The sequence below is a fragment of the Loxodonta africana genome, chromosome 1 (assembly GCF_030014295.1).
Source record: "Loxodonta africana isolate mLoxAfr1 chromosome 1, mLoxAfr1.hap2, whole genome shotgun sequence".
In the NCBI taxonomy this organism is placed as follows: Eukaryota; Metazoa; Chordata; class Mammalia; order Proboscidea; family Elephantidae; genus Loxodonta; species Loxodonta africana.
In genome coordinates this window covers 110781504-110797555 of record NC_087342.1, presented here as the reverse complement: position 1 = coordinate 110797555, position 16052 = coordinate 110781504, and the positions used below count along the sequence as shown (strand labels likewise).

The 16052-nt window shown below is 36.2% G+C and overlaps 1 protein-coding gene across 1 annotated transcript in view; it reads right to left on the bottom strand.

Moving 5' to 3' along the window:
* Nucleotides 1-16052, bottom strand: part of CD2AP (CD2 associated protein) — a 144952-nt gene that overhangs the window by 44316 nt on the left and 84584 nt on the right. The window lies entirely within an intron of this gene.

The window sequence follows — 16052 nt, the reverse complement described above, 5'->3', positions numbered from 1 at the left end:
AAAAAAAATTGAGTAGCTACCATTTATTCAGGGTTTATTCTGTGGTAGACACTTTGCTAAACACTGTGTATGGTTACCGCCATGGGCTTAACATTAAGCATTACTACTCCTAATTTTACAGATGAGTAAACTCATCTAATATTAAGAGGAATTAAGAACCTTTCCCAAAGCCATATGGTAGCAAGTAACAAAGCCAGTGTTGAATTCTAAAAGATCCCAAAACCATATTCTTAAGCATTTTAATACATCTCACAGCCACAAAGTCCCAATCACAGATCTGTGAATATTTTAGAACTGGATTATAGAAACAACTTGTATGGACTTAACAAATAATACTAACCAATACAATAATCTACCACAGTCACTTTCAATATCAGTTTAAGCTAATATGGTGGGGAGAAGATACATATTTTTGTAATATAGTTTTAAAGCAACTCTATCGAGGGAATGTTCACATACAATAAAATGGACCCATTTTAAAAGAACATTTCATTAATTTTTAACAAACTTATGTACCATGTAACACAACAAAATTTAAAACGTTTCCGTCACCCACCAAAAAATGTTGGTATACCATCCTAGCCAATCCTTCCTACCCCTAACCTCAAGAAACTTCCCATCATCATTCTGTCACTTCAGGTCTATCCTTTTTAGAGTTTCAAATAAATTGAATCAGACAGTACAAAAGCCTCTTCTGTCTGCTTCTTTTTCTGAGCAGGCTTTATATGAAATTCAGCCATGCTGTTCCATGTATCTGTATTTCATTCCTTTTAATTGCTGATTAGTATTCTACTGTACAGATATATCACTATTTATCTACATAGCTGTAGGTTTTATGTAGGTTAGCTTTATCAATTTATCTTAAGTACTTAACATGTCAAATTCTTTTTCTGCATTTAGTGAGATGACCATACAGTTTTTCTCCTTTCAACTGTTAATATTGTAGATTATATTGTTTTTTACCAACCTTGCATGCCTGGGATAAACCCCCATTAGACATGAGGCATTAACCTTTATATATTTTGCTGGATTGGATTTGCGAATACCTTGTGTCATGGATTGAATTATGTTCCCCAAAAATATGTGTACCGATTGGTCTGGGCCATGATTCCCGGTATTGTGTGCTTTTCCTATATGTTGTAAATCCTGCTTTACGATGTTAATGATGGAGGATGGGCTGCAGTTGTGTTAGTGAGGCAGGACTCAACTTACAAGGCTGGATTGTGTCTTTTGAGATATAGTGGGACCTCATAAGAAAGCAGTACCAGGAGCACAACACGTTCCTTAGACCTGGGCAGGGTCCCTGCGCAGAGAAGCTCCTAGTCTGGGGAAAGATTGGTGAGAAAGGCTTCCCCTGGAGCTGACACCTTGAATTTGGACTTTTAGCCTACTTCACTGTGAGAAAATAAACTTCTCTTTGTTAAAGCCGTACACTTGTGGCATTTCTGTTATGGCAGCACTAGATGACTAAAGACACTTTGTTAAGAATTTTTGCGTTTGTGTTCATTGTTCATGAGGCACAATGGTCTATAATTATCTTTCTTATGATGACATTATCAAAGTCATAAAGACCTAAAAAATCTAAAAGAATTTGTGTAAGATAAAATGCTTGATACTCAACAGTGAAAATATCTACACAAGAAATTTTCATTGTGTGAAGAGTTTTGATAATAAATTCAATTTCTTTGATATAGGCTATTCAGAGTTTCTATTTCTTCAATGTCAGTTTTGCTAAGTTGTACTTTTCAAGGAATTTGTACATCTCATCTATGCCATCAAATTTACTGGCATTTTATCTCCTTATTAACCTTTTAATGTCTGTAGGTTCTTTAATGCTACCCCTTAATAGATTTCTGATACTGATAATTTCTTTTTTCTTTGATCAGTCTTGTTAGGGGTTTATCAATTTTTTTATCTTTTAAAAAAAATTCAATTGTTGAACTTGATTTTCTCAAAATTTTTTTTCTATTTCATAGCCTTCTGCTCTTACTATTTCCTTTCTTCTACTTATTTTACTTTTAATTTGCTCTTCTTTTCCTAGCTTAAAGTGAAAGCTTAGATTACTGATTTTTGTTTTATCTTTCTGTATCTAAAACAATTTCATCATTATGATCACAAAACCTATTTTATTATTTCATAATTGTATTATTTCAATTCTTTCAAATTGTTGAGACTTGTCTGATGCCCCAACACACAGGGTCTATCTGGTTAATATTCCACGTATACTTCAAAAGAATATGTATTTTACTATAGTTGTTGGGTGAACTATTCTGCAGATGTCAATTCGCTCCAGTAAGGTGTTAATATTGTTCAAGTGTTTTAAATCTTTACTAAATTTTGTCTACTCGTTCTATCCATTATTGAGAGAAGCATGCTAAAATCTCCTATTTGTGGGTTTGTCTATTTCTTTCACTTTTGGAAGTTTCTGTCTCATGTATTTTGAAGTTCTGTTATTAGCTTACACATACTTAGAATTGTTATATAATTTTTATGAACTGACTATCATTATGAAATGTCCCTTTTCTATCTCTATTTCTTTTCCTGTAATATACTTTGACATTAATATGGAGCCCTGGTGGTGCAGTGGTTAAGAGCTACAGCTCTTAAGGTCGGAAGTCTCAATCTACCAGCCATTCCCTGGAAATTCTATGTGGCAGTTCTACTCTGCCCAACATGGTTACTATGAGTAGGGATCAACTTGAAAGCAATGACTTTTTTTTTTTGTGGGCACGGGGGGACATTAATACAGGTATGTATACACACACTGCTATTCAGTCAAACGCATAGAGAACCTACTAAAAGCATTTTTGGGGAGCTCCTTCTCTACACTGCTCTCGCCTCAGGTATTCAGTGCCACAAATTCTAGCTGCCCTGGTGGTGCAGTGGTTAATAGCTACGGTTGTTAACCAGAAGGTTGGCAGTTTGAAATCACCAGCAGCTCCTTGGAAACCCTATGGGGCAGTTCCACTCTGTCTTATAGGGCTGCTATGAGTCAGAATCAACTTGACAGCAACGGGTTTAGTTTTTTTGCCAGCTTCCTTAAACTCGCATTTCTGCTTCTACAATTCAGCAAAATTGATAGTCATCTGCTACGCCTCCCCCTCCCTGCATTGTAGCCCAGAAATTACCTCCAGGCAGAAATCCAGGACAATCGTAGGCTCTCTCCTAGTTTATTTCCCTTTTTTCAGGAATCCCAGTCCTGTGTTACCACCCATTGTCTGATAATATTTTTTCTATATTTTATGCAATTTTCTAAGCGTTTATGGTGGGAAGGTAATTCCACACCATCTTGCTCCCTCATTGCAAGAATTATAATTGGTGTATTTTTTATACACTGCTTAAATAACTAGCCTGTCAGACAAAACAATATTCAGACACAGATGAGTATATAAGGTACTTACCTAAAAGGCATTTAAGGTGAAACAATCTATGGTATTAACAAATCAAAGATGGATAAAGGCAACTTTAGCAGTTGGTTCAAAGGTGCAACTTTTAGTCTGTGTGTTTGATTACGGGTACTAAACAAAAGCTCTCTTTTGGGTTTAGTGACTGTAGCTTTTAATACAGTCATTAAAATATGTATCATTAGAATTTTTTTTTTTTAGAATAGATGCTTAAATATTGAAAATATCCAGTACTAACAGATAGGCTACTAAGATAGGCTGATTATTTTTGGCTCACCGAAAATTACCAAATTTCACTTCAAAACTACCACGAAAAACCAAAAATGTTGCCATCGAGTCAATTCCAACTCATGGCGACCCCATGTGTTACAAAGTAAAACTGCTCCATCGGGTTTTCTTGGCTGTGAAGCTTACAGAAGCAGATCTCCAGGCCTTTCTTCTGTGATGCTGTTCTGCTATTAAATCAATGGCTCGAAGGCAGCATAGTATAGCCGCAAAGCACAGGGACTCAGGAACCAAGTCCCTTCATTCATACTTCATTTCCTATACTGTCTGAACCTAGTTTTTTCACCTGTAAAATAGGAATTCTTCATAAGATGGCTATGAGGATTCCCATAAAGTGCTTAAAACACTGCCTCGCTCAGTTCCTATTATTTTTAAAGAGTTTTAAATATTCAGTATTGAGAACCATTCGAGTAAGAGAGAGCAGGACCACACAGAAGGACAAAGATTTATGAACACAAAATAAAAGGGAGAAAAAGATATCAGTCACTAGAATGAAAAAAAGGAGGGAGGGGTTAAAAAAAGAAGAATGGAAGGTCTCATAATGAGACAGAACAGTAACTTGGCAATATGGCATATCTAATGGTTTTATGTCTATATGTTTTATCCATCAGATTTTCCTTTAGTTGCTATGCTTGTAGAAAAACTGTATTTGCATTTTATTCGTAACACTGTCACAATCATAAAATATAATAGCAAGTCATCTTTCCATTAAGCCTAAAAATTAGATTTCCTTACCTCCCTCCCTCTCTTTAAATCTCTAAAGCAAAACTGCTTGATAGCTTCTATTGCCATATAAAGTGACTTCATTATTAAAACAGCCAAAAGCTCCAAAATATAACTACTTCTTGGAAAAAACAAACAGGAAAATGTATGTTAGCTGCATTGAGTGCTAAAAAAAAAATACAAAGTAGGATCAGGTGAACATACAAAGCATTTAATGGCAGCAATCCAAGTTCATCATTAAAGTAAATGAGGAACTAGACATGTTAGTAGGAGGAACCAGTCCCTGGAGAAGGATATCATGCTTGGTAAAGGGTCAGCGAAAGAAAGAAGACCCTCAATGAGATGGATTGACACAGTAACTGTGACAGTGGGCTCAAGCATAACAAAGATTATGAGGATGGCACAGGACCAGGCGGTGTTTAATTCTGTCACTGTGAGTTGGAACTGACTCGACAGCACCTAACAAACAACAACAATGCTGAGTATCTCATCTCAACAAGGTAAAATAAAATGTGAAAACTGAGTGGAAGGACTTGGAATCTACTGAAGTTGCTGACATAAATCCCCCTTCTGGACTGTGATCACTCCCGGACTACCGGCTACAATGTTAGGACCACTTAGTAGGGAAGTAATGGCAAATAGCAGGGTAATGCAATTACACAGGCAAGAAACGACACCTGGGTAGCAGTAGTAGCATTGGTAAAAAGAACACAGATTCTCGTTTTTTTTTTTTTAGTAGTGAGAGATTTGTTAATGAATCAAACGTGGGGTATGAGATAAAAAGAAAAGTAAAGCATATATTTAAGGATTTGGGCCTAAGTAAAAGAAGAATGCAGTTGCCATTTTTAACTAAGATGGGAGGACTGTATACAGCAGATTTAGCTACAGGGAAAAGGGTGGACAATCAGTTTTAGACATCTTAAGTACGAGATGCTTATTAGATACCTAAATAAATTTTTTGCTAGTCAGTGGGATTTATGAATCTAGAACTTGGGGGGGGGGGGGGGAGGATTAGCCAAAAGAAAAAAATCTGGAAGTTTAAGCATAATGATAGCTCAAGTCATGAGACTGAATGAGATTTACAAGATATCAAAAGAATACAAGTCAATAACAGAGATAAAATGAGAAAACCATATTTGTCCTTTATTATCAACCTCCCTCAAAAACACAAAACCTCTACCTGATCAATGTGTCTTAAAAGCAAGGGATAAAGTGGAGGCAGAACAAATTAGTCACAGAAAATTTTTACTTTACTTTTTTTTTTAACTTTTTTGCGTAAGTCGGGGAGAAGACTTAGAATTTTACAGAACAAGGGGAAAAACTGAAAGCAGTTCCTACTTAGTAAACAAGTAGAATCTGAATACCGGCAAAAACACACACTCTAAATAAAAAGAATGGCTAAGTATAGCTGACAAAATGAAAAAGGAAACATTTTATCATAAAAATTAAATATATCATTTCCCTAGAAAAGCAAAACTTTTCCTGATTTGAAAATTTACCTTGGATTTTATAGAAAAAAAACACTAACAGGAAAGATTGTAAATTCACGACATTCCTATAGAAAATACAAAGTGGCTTTCTATAAGTTTTATCCTGTATCTTTTCAATCCATATTGAGGGCATGAGAAAGAAATTATCTGTGAAGGCTCAAGTAATATTGCCCATTTCTGTCTAGAATCAGAAATATCTTCTTAGTGGTAATAGCTAGGATTTAACTGGCCAAACCAAGATCATCCCATTTATTTCGGTTTGTCGATTTTTTTTTAAAAACTTATTCAATTTAAAGAGGAAACTATGTAAAAGAATCAAAGATAGTGGCTATGACATTACAATTCTCTAAGCAAAAAATAACATTTTATAACTACAATCTACTATAATTTTTTTTTAACAGACACTAGGAACAAAAGGAGCCCTGGTCACGCAATGGTTAAGCACTTAGCTGCTAACCAAAAGGCTGGTGATTTGAACTCACCCAGCTGCTCCTTGGGACAAAGACCTGGTAACAAGCTCCCATAAAGATTACAGCCTAGAAAACCCTATGGGGCAGTTCTACTCTGTCACATGGGGTCATTTTGAGTCAAATGTCAACTTGACAGCACCTAACAACAACCACATGAACATACACTATTTTACTGACTGAAAAGACTGCAAAAATACCAATAAAAGACAGGCTATTACACTATTAAGACACAGAAGCACTAAAAAAAAAAAAATGGAAACAAGAAAAAAGACACTGGAATAGTGGACATCAATTCAAGCCATAATGCATGATACAAACTCTCTCAAATTAAAACTTAAAGAACTAGGTTACGACCATCACTAAAGTTCTAAGTAGTCACTCCTTATAAAGCACTTACTTCCTGGCATTCATATCAATATTCAGAACCTCTCTGCCTAAAAATTAAAGTTTAAAAAAAAAAATTATAGTACACTTCAACCACTGACTTCCCACCCCATAATCACAAAGCTCTAGATTTAGAATGCACTGTTACTGTAAAGAGGTTAAGCAAAGAAGGAAGTGTATTTTTAACACATATAATTCACCAAAGCTACTAAAATTCAAGTAAGGTTGAAGAGTGCAATAAAATGCTCCAAGTATTTATAATTATAAATGTAATGAACTAAAACCAAATGTAAATCAGACTTCTTATTCTGGTCAGTTGCATGCACTTGAAATTTTGTACATATTTTAAGAGCTCAGTTTACACGGCATCAATAGATCGTTTCACCGTAAGTTTTAACTCATACGAACTTTTAATGTGAAACACAAAAATGAGAAAAGCCAATACTTGTGAACCACAGAAATATCAAAATACATCAGAAGTTACTAAAAGGACAGCTCGCTAAGTAATAATGTACCACTAAATTTAAGCCAGATGTTTTTCTGTACTTATTTTTGTTCCCTAATGGTTTTTCATGGCCTCAAATTTAAGTTCTGACTTTAGAATTGATACCAAATATCCTCAAATAAAGGAAACATAAAATTGTAAGAGTATAATCTATTTGCTAGGACCTCTTCTCTTTTTATTCCTATCAATGATTTTCTATCTTTCTAAAGAATGAACGTCTGCATTGAGGAACACTGATTTCCAACTCCATCCTGTTCTAACTCCCAGTAATAAAAACTGCTCTGCTTAACATAACTTTATCATATATTTAAATGTAGTTAATTCTATATAAGAAGTCAGAGCACTGGTGGCACAGTGGTTAAGAACTCAGCTGCTAACAAAAAGGTTGGCAGTTTGAATGCACCAGCAGCTCCTCGGAAATCCTATGGGGGCAGTTATACTCTGTCCTGTAGGGTCACTATGAGTTGAAATCAACTTGACAGCAATGGGTTTTTATATAAAAAGAAAAGAAAAGGGGAAAGGAATAAGAAATGAAGTAATGTGGTATAAAAAGAACCAGTATCTACTGTGGTTACAAATTTGCTAGACACTGTGCTAAAGCTCCATTCATACATCACCTAAAAATTAGGAGTAAGCTTTATATGAGACACCTGATTCTGCCACCAAACGAGAAAGACCAAAAATAAAAATTCAATTATTTGATTCTTTGTTTGACTCATATAGGTTAGAGTAGAGTCTTAGAAAACTTAGAATCCTAGTAAGCTCTTTACAAAATTAAACAGAAAACATACAGTGGAAGAACACTTAGAAATGGGAGGCAACTTAAAAATGGAAACTTTAACTAACAAGAAGGCCACCGTGTACCACCAGTCATACTAAATAGCCATGAAGTTCATGCTCTTCTCATTATGAAAATCTAACTCGCTTTAAAAAAGGGATTCTTAAAAGCCATGCTCTATTTTCCCTGCCTCTATAAGCATTAACCATGTGTCAAGATGGACAGAGCCTTTATAAGTCCGGGTCCCTAAGTGACTATGTTGTTTTAATAAAATTTTCAAATTGTTTTAACTGCAACATATTCTGGCCACCAGAGCATGCTACCTTGTTTAAGAAAAAAAGAAAATATGAACATTTGATTTTGTACATATAAGCACAAATGAACACCAGAAAGATAAAAAGAAAATAAAAATGCTTTCTCATAGAGAGCAGAGGAGAACACTTGGATGGGGCAAGTATTCTAAGGTACACCTGTTTATAGAGTTTGATTTTGGAACTATGAGAATGTATTATCTATTCAAAAAATTCAAAAGTATATCAAAACAACTCATGAATCGTATGAAATGAGATGTAAAATTTTATTCATAAAATTATATGTATTTTTAAAACAGTGCATGGCTTTTACCCACTTCTCAAAGGTGTTTATGAACCAAGAAACATGAAGAAAACAATACTCCATCCCTCTTTATAATCAAGATATCATGTCAATTAGGAATACAACAGTCACACAAATACTACTAAATGATCAAGTTCTGACTTTATTCTCACAGTGCAATGCTTTATACGAGTACACTAACAGCCATAGCAGAGATTTATCTATTCTCCCTAGAAACCACAAATACCATACACTTGTGACACAGGAAACAGATGACACAATCAACTGGTATGAGGGCTACCTGTTCCATACATAGATTGTCAAGTTCTATTTACACTATGCTTCCCCAAGCGGCAACACTATCAAAAAATATCTAAGTGACGTAAGAGAAAACATAAAGCTCTAGAATACAAACAAAATAAATCAGTGATTTGGGCCTTTATAAAGACGCAGTGGGGAAAGAAGAAAAGGCAGGGTCTCCACCCATAAACAGCTGAAATCCTGTGGAGAGGAAAGATACGTAAACATGTATGATAGGTATAGATGCCATCGTAAGAGTATGAATAAAGGACAGTAAGGGAAACAAAGCAAAGGACAGTTAGGAGAAGGGGGAAAAAAAAGGAGTTTAGAAGATAACATTCAAACTAAAATAGTTACAGAGTCACAGATAATATTCCTAATGTTTCCTGAAACTTTTCTGAAAAGATGAAAATTTGTGAAGTATTCCATTTAGAAATATATCCTCCAACAGTTCCTGTACGTACCTAAGGAAACTTAGATCATTTTACTCTATGATCTAATTATACTTGCTTGAGTTTGTATCTGTCTAAATCCACTAGGCCTAGACCTTAACCTTTTAGACTGCGGGATGGATTTTGTACCATCACAACTTCAGCACAGCTTAAGAAATATTCACTTAATTAAACTGCCTCTGTTTTTATTCTAAAATTATAGCAGTTGTTGTTAGGTGCCGTTGAGTCGGTTCTGATTCATAGTGACCTTATGTACAACAGAAAGAAACACTGCTTGGTCCTGTGCCATTCTCACAATTGTTGCGATGTTTGAGCCCACTGTTGCAGCCATCGTGTCAATCTATCTCATCCAGGGTCTTTCTCTTTTTTGCTGACCCTCTACCTTACCAAGCGTGATGTCCTTCTCCAGGAACTGGTCCCCCCTAATAACACGTCCAAAGTATGTGACACAAAGTCTTGCCACCCGCACTTCTTAGGAACATTCTGGCTGTATGTCTTCCATGACAGATTTGTTTGTTCTTCCGGCAGTTCATGGTATAGTCAATGCTCTTTGCCAATACCATAATTCAAAGGCATCAGTTCTTCTTCACTCTGCCTTATTCACTGACCAGCTTTCGACTGCATTATGAGGCAACTGAAAATATCACAGCTTGGATCAGGCGCCCCTTAGTCCTCAAGGTGACATTTTTGCTTTTTAATACTTTAAAGAGGTCTTTTTTCTTTTTTAAATAATTTTTACTGTGCTTTAAGTGAAAGTTTACAAATCAAGTCAGTCTCTCACACAAACGCTTGTATACACCTTGCTATATACTCCCAATTACTCTCCCCCTAATGAGGCAGTCTGCTCCCTCCCTCTACTCTCTCTTTTCGTGTCCATTTCGCCAGCTTCTAACCCCTTCTACCTTCTCATCTCCCCTCCAGGCAGCAGATGTCAACATAGTCTCAAGTGTCCACCTGATCCAAGAAGGTCACTCCTCACCAGCATCCCTCTCCAACCCACTGTCCAGTCCAACCCATGTCTGAAGAGTTGGCTTTGGGAATGGTTCCTGTCCTGGGCCAATAGAAGGTCTGGGGGCCATGACCTCCGAGGTCCTTCTAGTCTCAGTCAGACCATTAAGTCTGGTCTTTTTATGAGAATTTGGGGTTTGCATCCCACTGCTCTCCTGCTTCCTCAGGGGTTCTCTGTTGTGTTCCCTGTCAGGGCAGTCATCGGTTGTAGCCAGGCACGATCTAGTTCTTCTGGTCTCAGGATGATGTAGTCTCTGGTTCATGTGGCCCTTTCTGTCTCTTGGGCTCGTAATTACCTTGTGTCCTTGGTATTCTTCATTCTCCTTTGATCCAGGTGGGTTGAGATCAATTGATGCACCTTAGATGGCTGCTTGCTAGCATTTAAGACCCCAGATGCCACTCTTCAAAGTGGGACGCAGATGTTTTCTTAATAGATTTTATTATGCCAGTTGACTTAGATGTCCCCTGAAACCATGGTCCCCAAACCCCTGCCCCTGCTATGCTGGCCTTGGAAGCATTCAGTTTATTCAGGAAACTTCTTTGCTTTTGGTTTAGTCCAGTTGTGCTGACCTCCCCTGTATTGTGTGTTGTCTTTCCCTTCACCTAAAGTAGTTCTTATCTACTAATTAGTGAATAGTCCTCCCCCACCCTCCCTCCCTCCCCCCCTTCCGCTTGTAACCACAAAAGAATGTTTTCTTCTCAGCTTAAACTATTTCTCAAGCTCTTATAATAGTGGTCTTATACAATATTTGTCCTTTTGCAACTAATTTCACTCAGCATAATGCCTTTCAGGTTCCTCCATGTTATAAAATGTTTCACAGATTCATCACTGTTCTTTATTGATGAGTAGTATTCCACTGTGTGAATATACCATAATTTATTTATCCATTCATCCATTGATGGGCACCTTGGTTGCTTCCATCTTTTTGCTATTCTAAACAGTGCTGCCATAAACATGCGTGTGCATATTATCTGTTCGTGTAAAGGCTCTTATTTCTCTAGGATATATTCCAAGGAGTAGAATTGCTGGATCATATGGTAGTTCTATTTCTAGCTTTTTAAGGAAGCACCAAATCAATTACCAAAGTGGTTGTACCATTTGACATTCCCACCAGCAGTGTAGAAGTGTTCCAGTCTCTCCACAGCCTCTCCAACATTTATTATTTTGTGTTTTTTGGATTAATGCCAGCCTTGTTGGAGTGAGATGAAATCTCACTGTAGTTTTGATTTGCATTTTCTAATGGCTAATGATCGTGAGCATTTCCTCATGTATCTGTTAGCTACCTGAATGTCTTCTTTAGTGAAGTATCTGTTCATATCTTTTGACCATTTTTTAATTGGGTTATTTGTCTTTTTGTAGTTGAGTTTTTGCAGTATCACGTAGATTTTAGAGTTCAGGCGCTGATCGGAAATGTTATAGCTAAAAACTTTTTCCCAGTCTGTAGGTAGCCTTTTTACTCTTTTGGTGAAGTCTTTGGTTGACCATAGCTGTTTGATTTTTAGGAGCTCCCAGTTATCTAGTTTTTCTTCTGCATTCTTAACAATGTTTTGTATACTGTTTATGCCATGTATTAGGGCTCCTAACAGTGTCTCTATTTTTTCTTCCACGATCTTTATCGTTTTAGAATTTATATTTAGGTCTTTGATCAATTTTGAGCTTGTTTTTGTGCATGGAGTGAGATACGGGTCTTGTTTCATTTTTTTGCAGATGGATATCCAGTTATGCCAGCACTAGTTGTTAAAAAGACTGTCTTTTCCTCATTTAACTTTTTGAGGGCCTTTGTCAAGTATCAACTGCTCATATGTGGATGGAATTATGTCTGGATTCTCAGTTCTGTTCCATTGGTCTATGTATCTGTTGTTGTGCCAGTACCAGGCTGTTCTGACTACTGTGGCGGTATAACAGGTTCTAAAATCAGGTAGAGTAAGGCCTCCTACTTTGTTCTTCTTTTTCAACAATGCTTTACTTATCCGGGGCCTTAAAGAGGTCTTTTACAGCAGATTTGCCCAATGCAATATGTTGTCTGATTTCTTAGTTGCTGCTTTCATGGGCACTGATTGTGGATCCAAGTAAAAGAAAATCCTTGACAACTTCAATGTTCTGTCTATCATGATGTTGCTTATTGGTCCAGTTGTAAGGATTTTTGTTTTCTTTATGTTGAGCTGTAATCCATACTGAAGGCTGTAGTTTGTCCTTTCATCAGTAAGTGTTTTGAGTTCTCTTCACTTTCAGCAAGTCAAGGTTGTTAACTAATCTCCAATCCTGATGCTGTGTTCTGCATTATATAGTCCAGCCTCTTGGATTATTTGTTCAGCATACAGACTGAATAAGTACGGTGAAATGATACAATCCCGATGCACACCTTTCCTGATTTTAAGCCATGTGGTATACCCTTGTTCTGTTAGAACTGATGATGAGTTGATGTTGGGTTTTCCATACCCATCACAGTCTATTGATAACAATGAAGATTATAATTTGCTCTTTAAGCATTCATCCTTCCAAGTCTAGTACTAGACTGCCTTTATGTTCAAAAGCAACATGGTATGGTTTGCAAAAGCACAGATAGCTAAAACCTATAAGGAAAATTAAAAGGAGCCCTGGTTGCACAGTAGTTAAGCATTCAGCTGCTAACTGAAAGGTCGGCAGTTCGATCCCACCAGCCACTGCATAGGAGAAAGATGTGGCAGCCTTGGAAACTCTATGGGGCAGCTGTGTTTTGTCCTATAGCGTTGCTATGAGTTGGAATCAACTCAATGATGACAGGTTTTTTGGGTTTTTTTTAATAAAGAAAATTAAATTCCCTTAAAGCAAGCTCAATTATTCATTTCATTCATCTCTACTGCTGATGAGCTTAAAAGTAAAATTACCGGAGACTAGAATGTACCCTGTGGTATTAATTGGAATTAGAGGGAGGAATTTTAATAATTATACTATGGTTACATAAAAGAATGGCCTTGTTCTTAGGAAATACACACTTGAGAACTAAACGGTAAAAGTAAAAAATATACTGATATATAGAGTAAGTGTCCCTGGGTAGTGAAACCTGTTAAGTACTCAACTAGTAGTCATAAAGGTTGGTGGCTCAAACCCAAGAGGTGGGTTCAGAAGGAAGGGCTAGCAATCTGTTTCTGAAATGTCATAGCCACTGAAAACCCCATGGTGTACATTTCTATTCTGTACACATGAGGTTGTCATGAGTCAGAACTGACTTCACAGAAACTGGTTTGTTCTGGTTTTTTTTTAGATAGTGTCATGGATTGAATTGTGTCCCCCAGAAATATCTGTCAACTTGGCTAGGTCATGATTCCCTTGTATGACTGCCTACCATTTTATCATCTGATGTGATTTCCCTGTGTGTCGTAAATCCTATCACCATGACGTAATAAGATGGATTACCGGCAATTACATTGATGAGATCTACAAGATTAGAATGGTGTCTTAAGCCAATCTCTTTTGAGATATAAAAGAGAGAAGTAAGCAGCTCATTCCACCAAGAAAGAAGCACCAGGAGCAGAGTGCATTCTTTAGATCCGGGGTTCCTGCACAGAGAAGCTCTTAGTCCAGGGAAAGATTAACGAGAAGGACCTTCCTCCAGAGCCAACAGAAAAAGTCTTCCCCTGGAGCTGATGCCCTGAATTTGGACTTGTAGCCTACAAGATGGTGAGAGAATAAATTTCTCTTTGTAAAAGCCATCCACTTGTGGTATTTGTGCTATAGCAGCACTAGATGACTAAGACAGAGTAAATAATAAATTAGCAAACAGGGCAAAATGTTAACAATCGGTGGCTATGGGTAAACGGTATATATAAATATGGGGGCTCTTTATACTATTTTTGTGATTTTTCTCCAAGTTAAAAAATGTTTCAAAAACATCACCACACTGGCGTTGAAAGGATGGACCCACAAGGTCAGAAGTAGCAAGGAAAGTACACAAGAAGGAATCTGAAAGCCAAAATTCTTAGAAGTCCTGGTTCTTGTAAGGAGAATATGTATGTAGAAAAATACGTAAATCATAACTTCTCAAAGTCTTTGTTTCTCTGCTAAAAAATGAGGGTGTTATACTAGGAGTTTCTAGCTCAATATCTACATGTTTTTAAGTTTGCTTTATCTCCTCATGCCATTTTATATAGTTTCATTACTTGGCTTTTCTCCAGGTTCAAGACTTATTGAAGAGTAGGAAAAAAAAAAACCTTGCATAAATTGTTTATATGCAAACAAACCGTAATTATGCATGAAAATAAAAGTTTTAGGAAACTCTGGATAAAGTTTAAAATGGTAGAACTAAAAACACATCACATGAACTTTAGGAGTAATCTACAATGATCTCCATGTCTCTTTTATCAAATTATATTCAATACCACATCACCTATTAAATTTAAATTATATGAACTTTTTTCCTCTAAAATGTATCCCTTACTGTTGAGTACACCCAAAAACCAAAACCAAAATTTATTAAATTTAAATTATATGAACTTTTTTCCTCTAAAATTTATCCCTTACTGTTGAGTACCTTCAAAAACCAAAACCAAACCCACTGCCATCAATCAAGTCGATTCCAACTCATAGCGACCCTATAGGACAGAGCAGAACTGCCCCATAGAGTTTCCAAGGAGCACCTGCTGGATTCAAACTGCTGCCCTTTTGATTAGCAGTTATAGCACTTAACCACTACGCCACCACAGTTTCCACAGAGGCTTATAAATCCATTTCCTATGCATAAAACCTTACACTATCTTCCTACTTAATTTCAAATTATTTATACCTTCCATGTATAAAACACTGAAGATATAAAAGAAAGCAAAAGGAATAGTTAAAAGCAATCTACTATGTTACAAGTGTTATTTTTATAAACAGTCCTGCCAATTCTCACAATCCTTTTAGATAAATATCATTATTCATATTTTGCAAACAAAAAAAACTACAGGTAAGCAAAAATGACTAAGACAAGGTCCCTACCATGAGGGTGACTAATGCCCTAGCAAAACTGCCAAGTAATATTAATACCAGCACAAATCCCTGAAAAATCTTCACTATATATACTTTTCCATCAAGAAAAAGATCTACTTATTCTTCATTACCACTTAAAAATTCAATTCCTCTTTTGCAGAAAAAAAATTTCCTAAATCTCATAGCAATTCTCGAAAATAGAAAATTTAAACCTGGCTTTGGGGAAATTTTTTCTTAATCATACTCTTCAGTGATGATCAAATTAAGATGAATGTGTATGAGTCTCTAAATGACAGCAATCACAAATAATATGACATTCTGGCGCACAGAGGAAAGAGGAATCTATAGTGTGAATATGGACAACAATAAAAAAGATATTATTTAAGAAAAAAATTAAAAATTTCTGCAATAGATAGGACATCTTCAAACTCAGCAGATCAAAATTGTACATATCTTAACTGGGAAAAAAATCAGATGAAACATATCAAATCATTTCTAATCAGAGTACAAAATGCTTACTTAGGGTTGAAGCGAAATTCAGAAAAGGAAAAATATTAAATTATTTGCCTATTTAGTTCACTTTAGGCCCCTATCATAAGTAATTTTCTAAAAGTAGATAAAGTGAAGCCAATAGCTCAAAATATTACACATTTAGTTACCAAGTGGGTTTGCGCTCAACGTCTAACTCCAAGATTTGGCTGAGTTCAAACC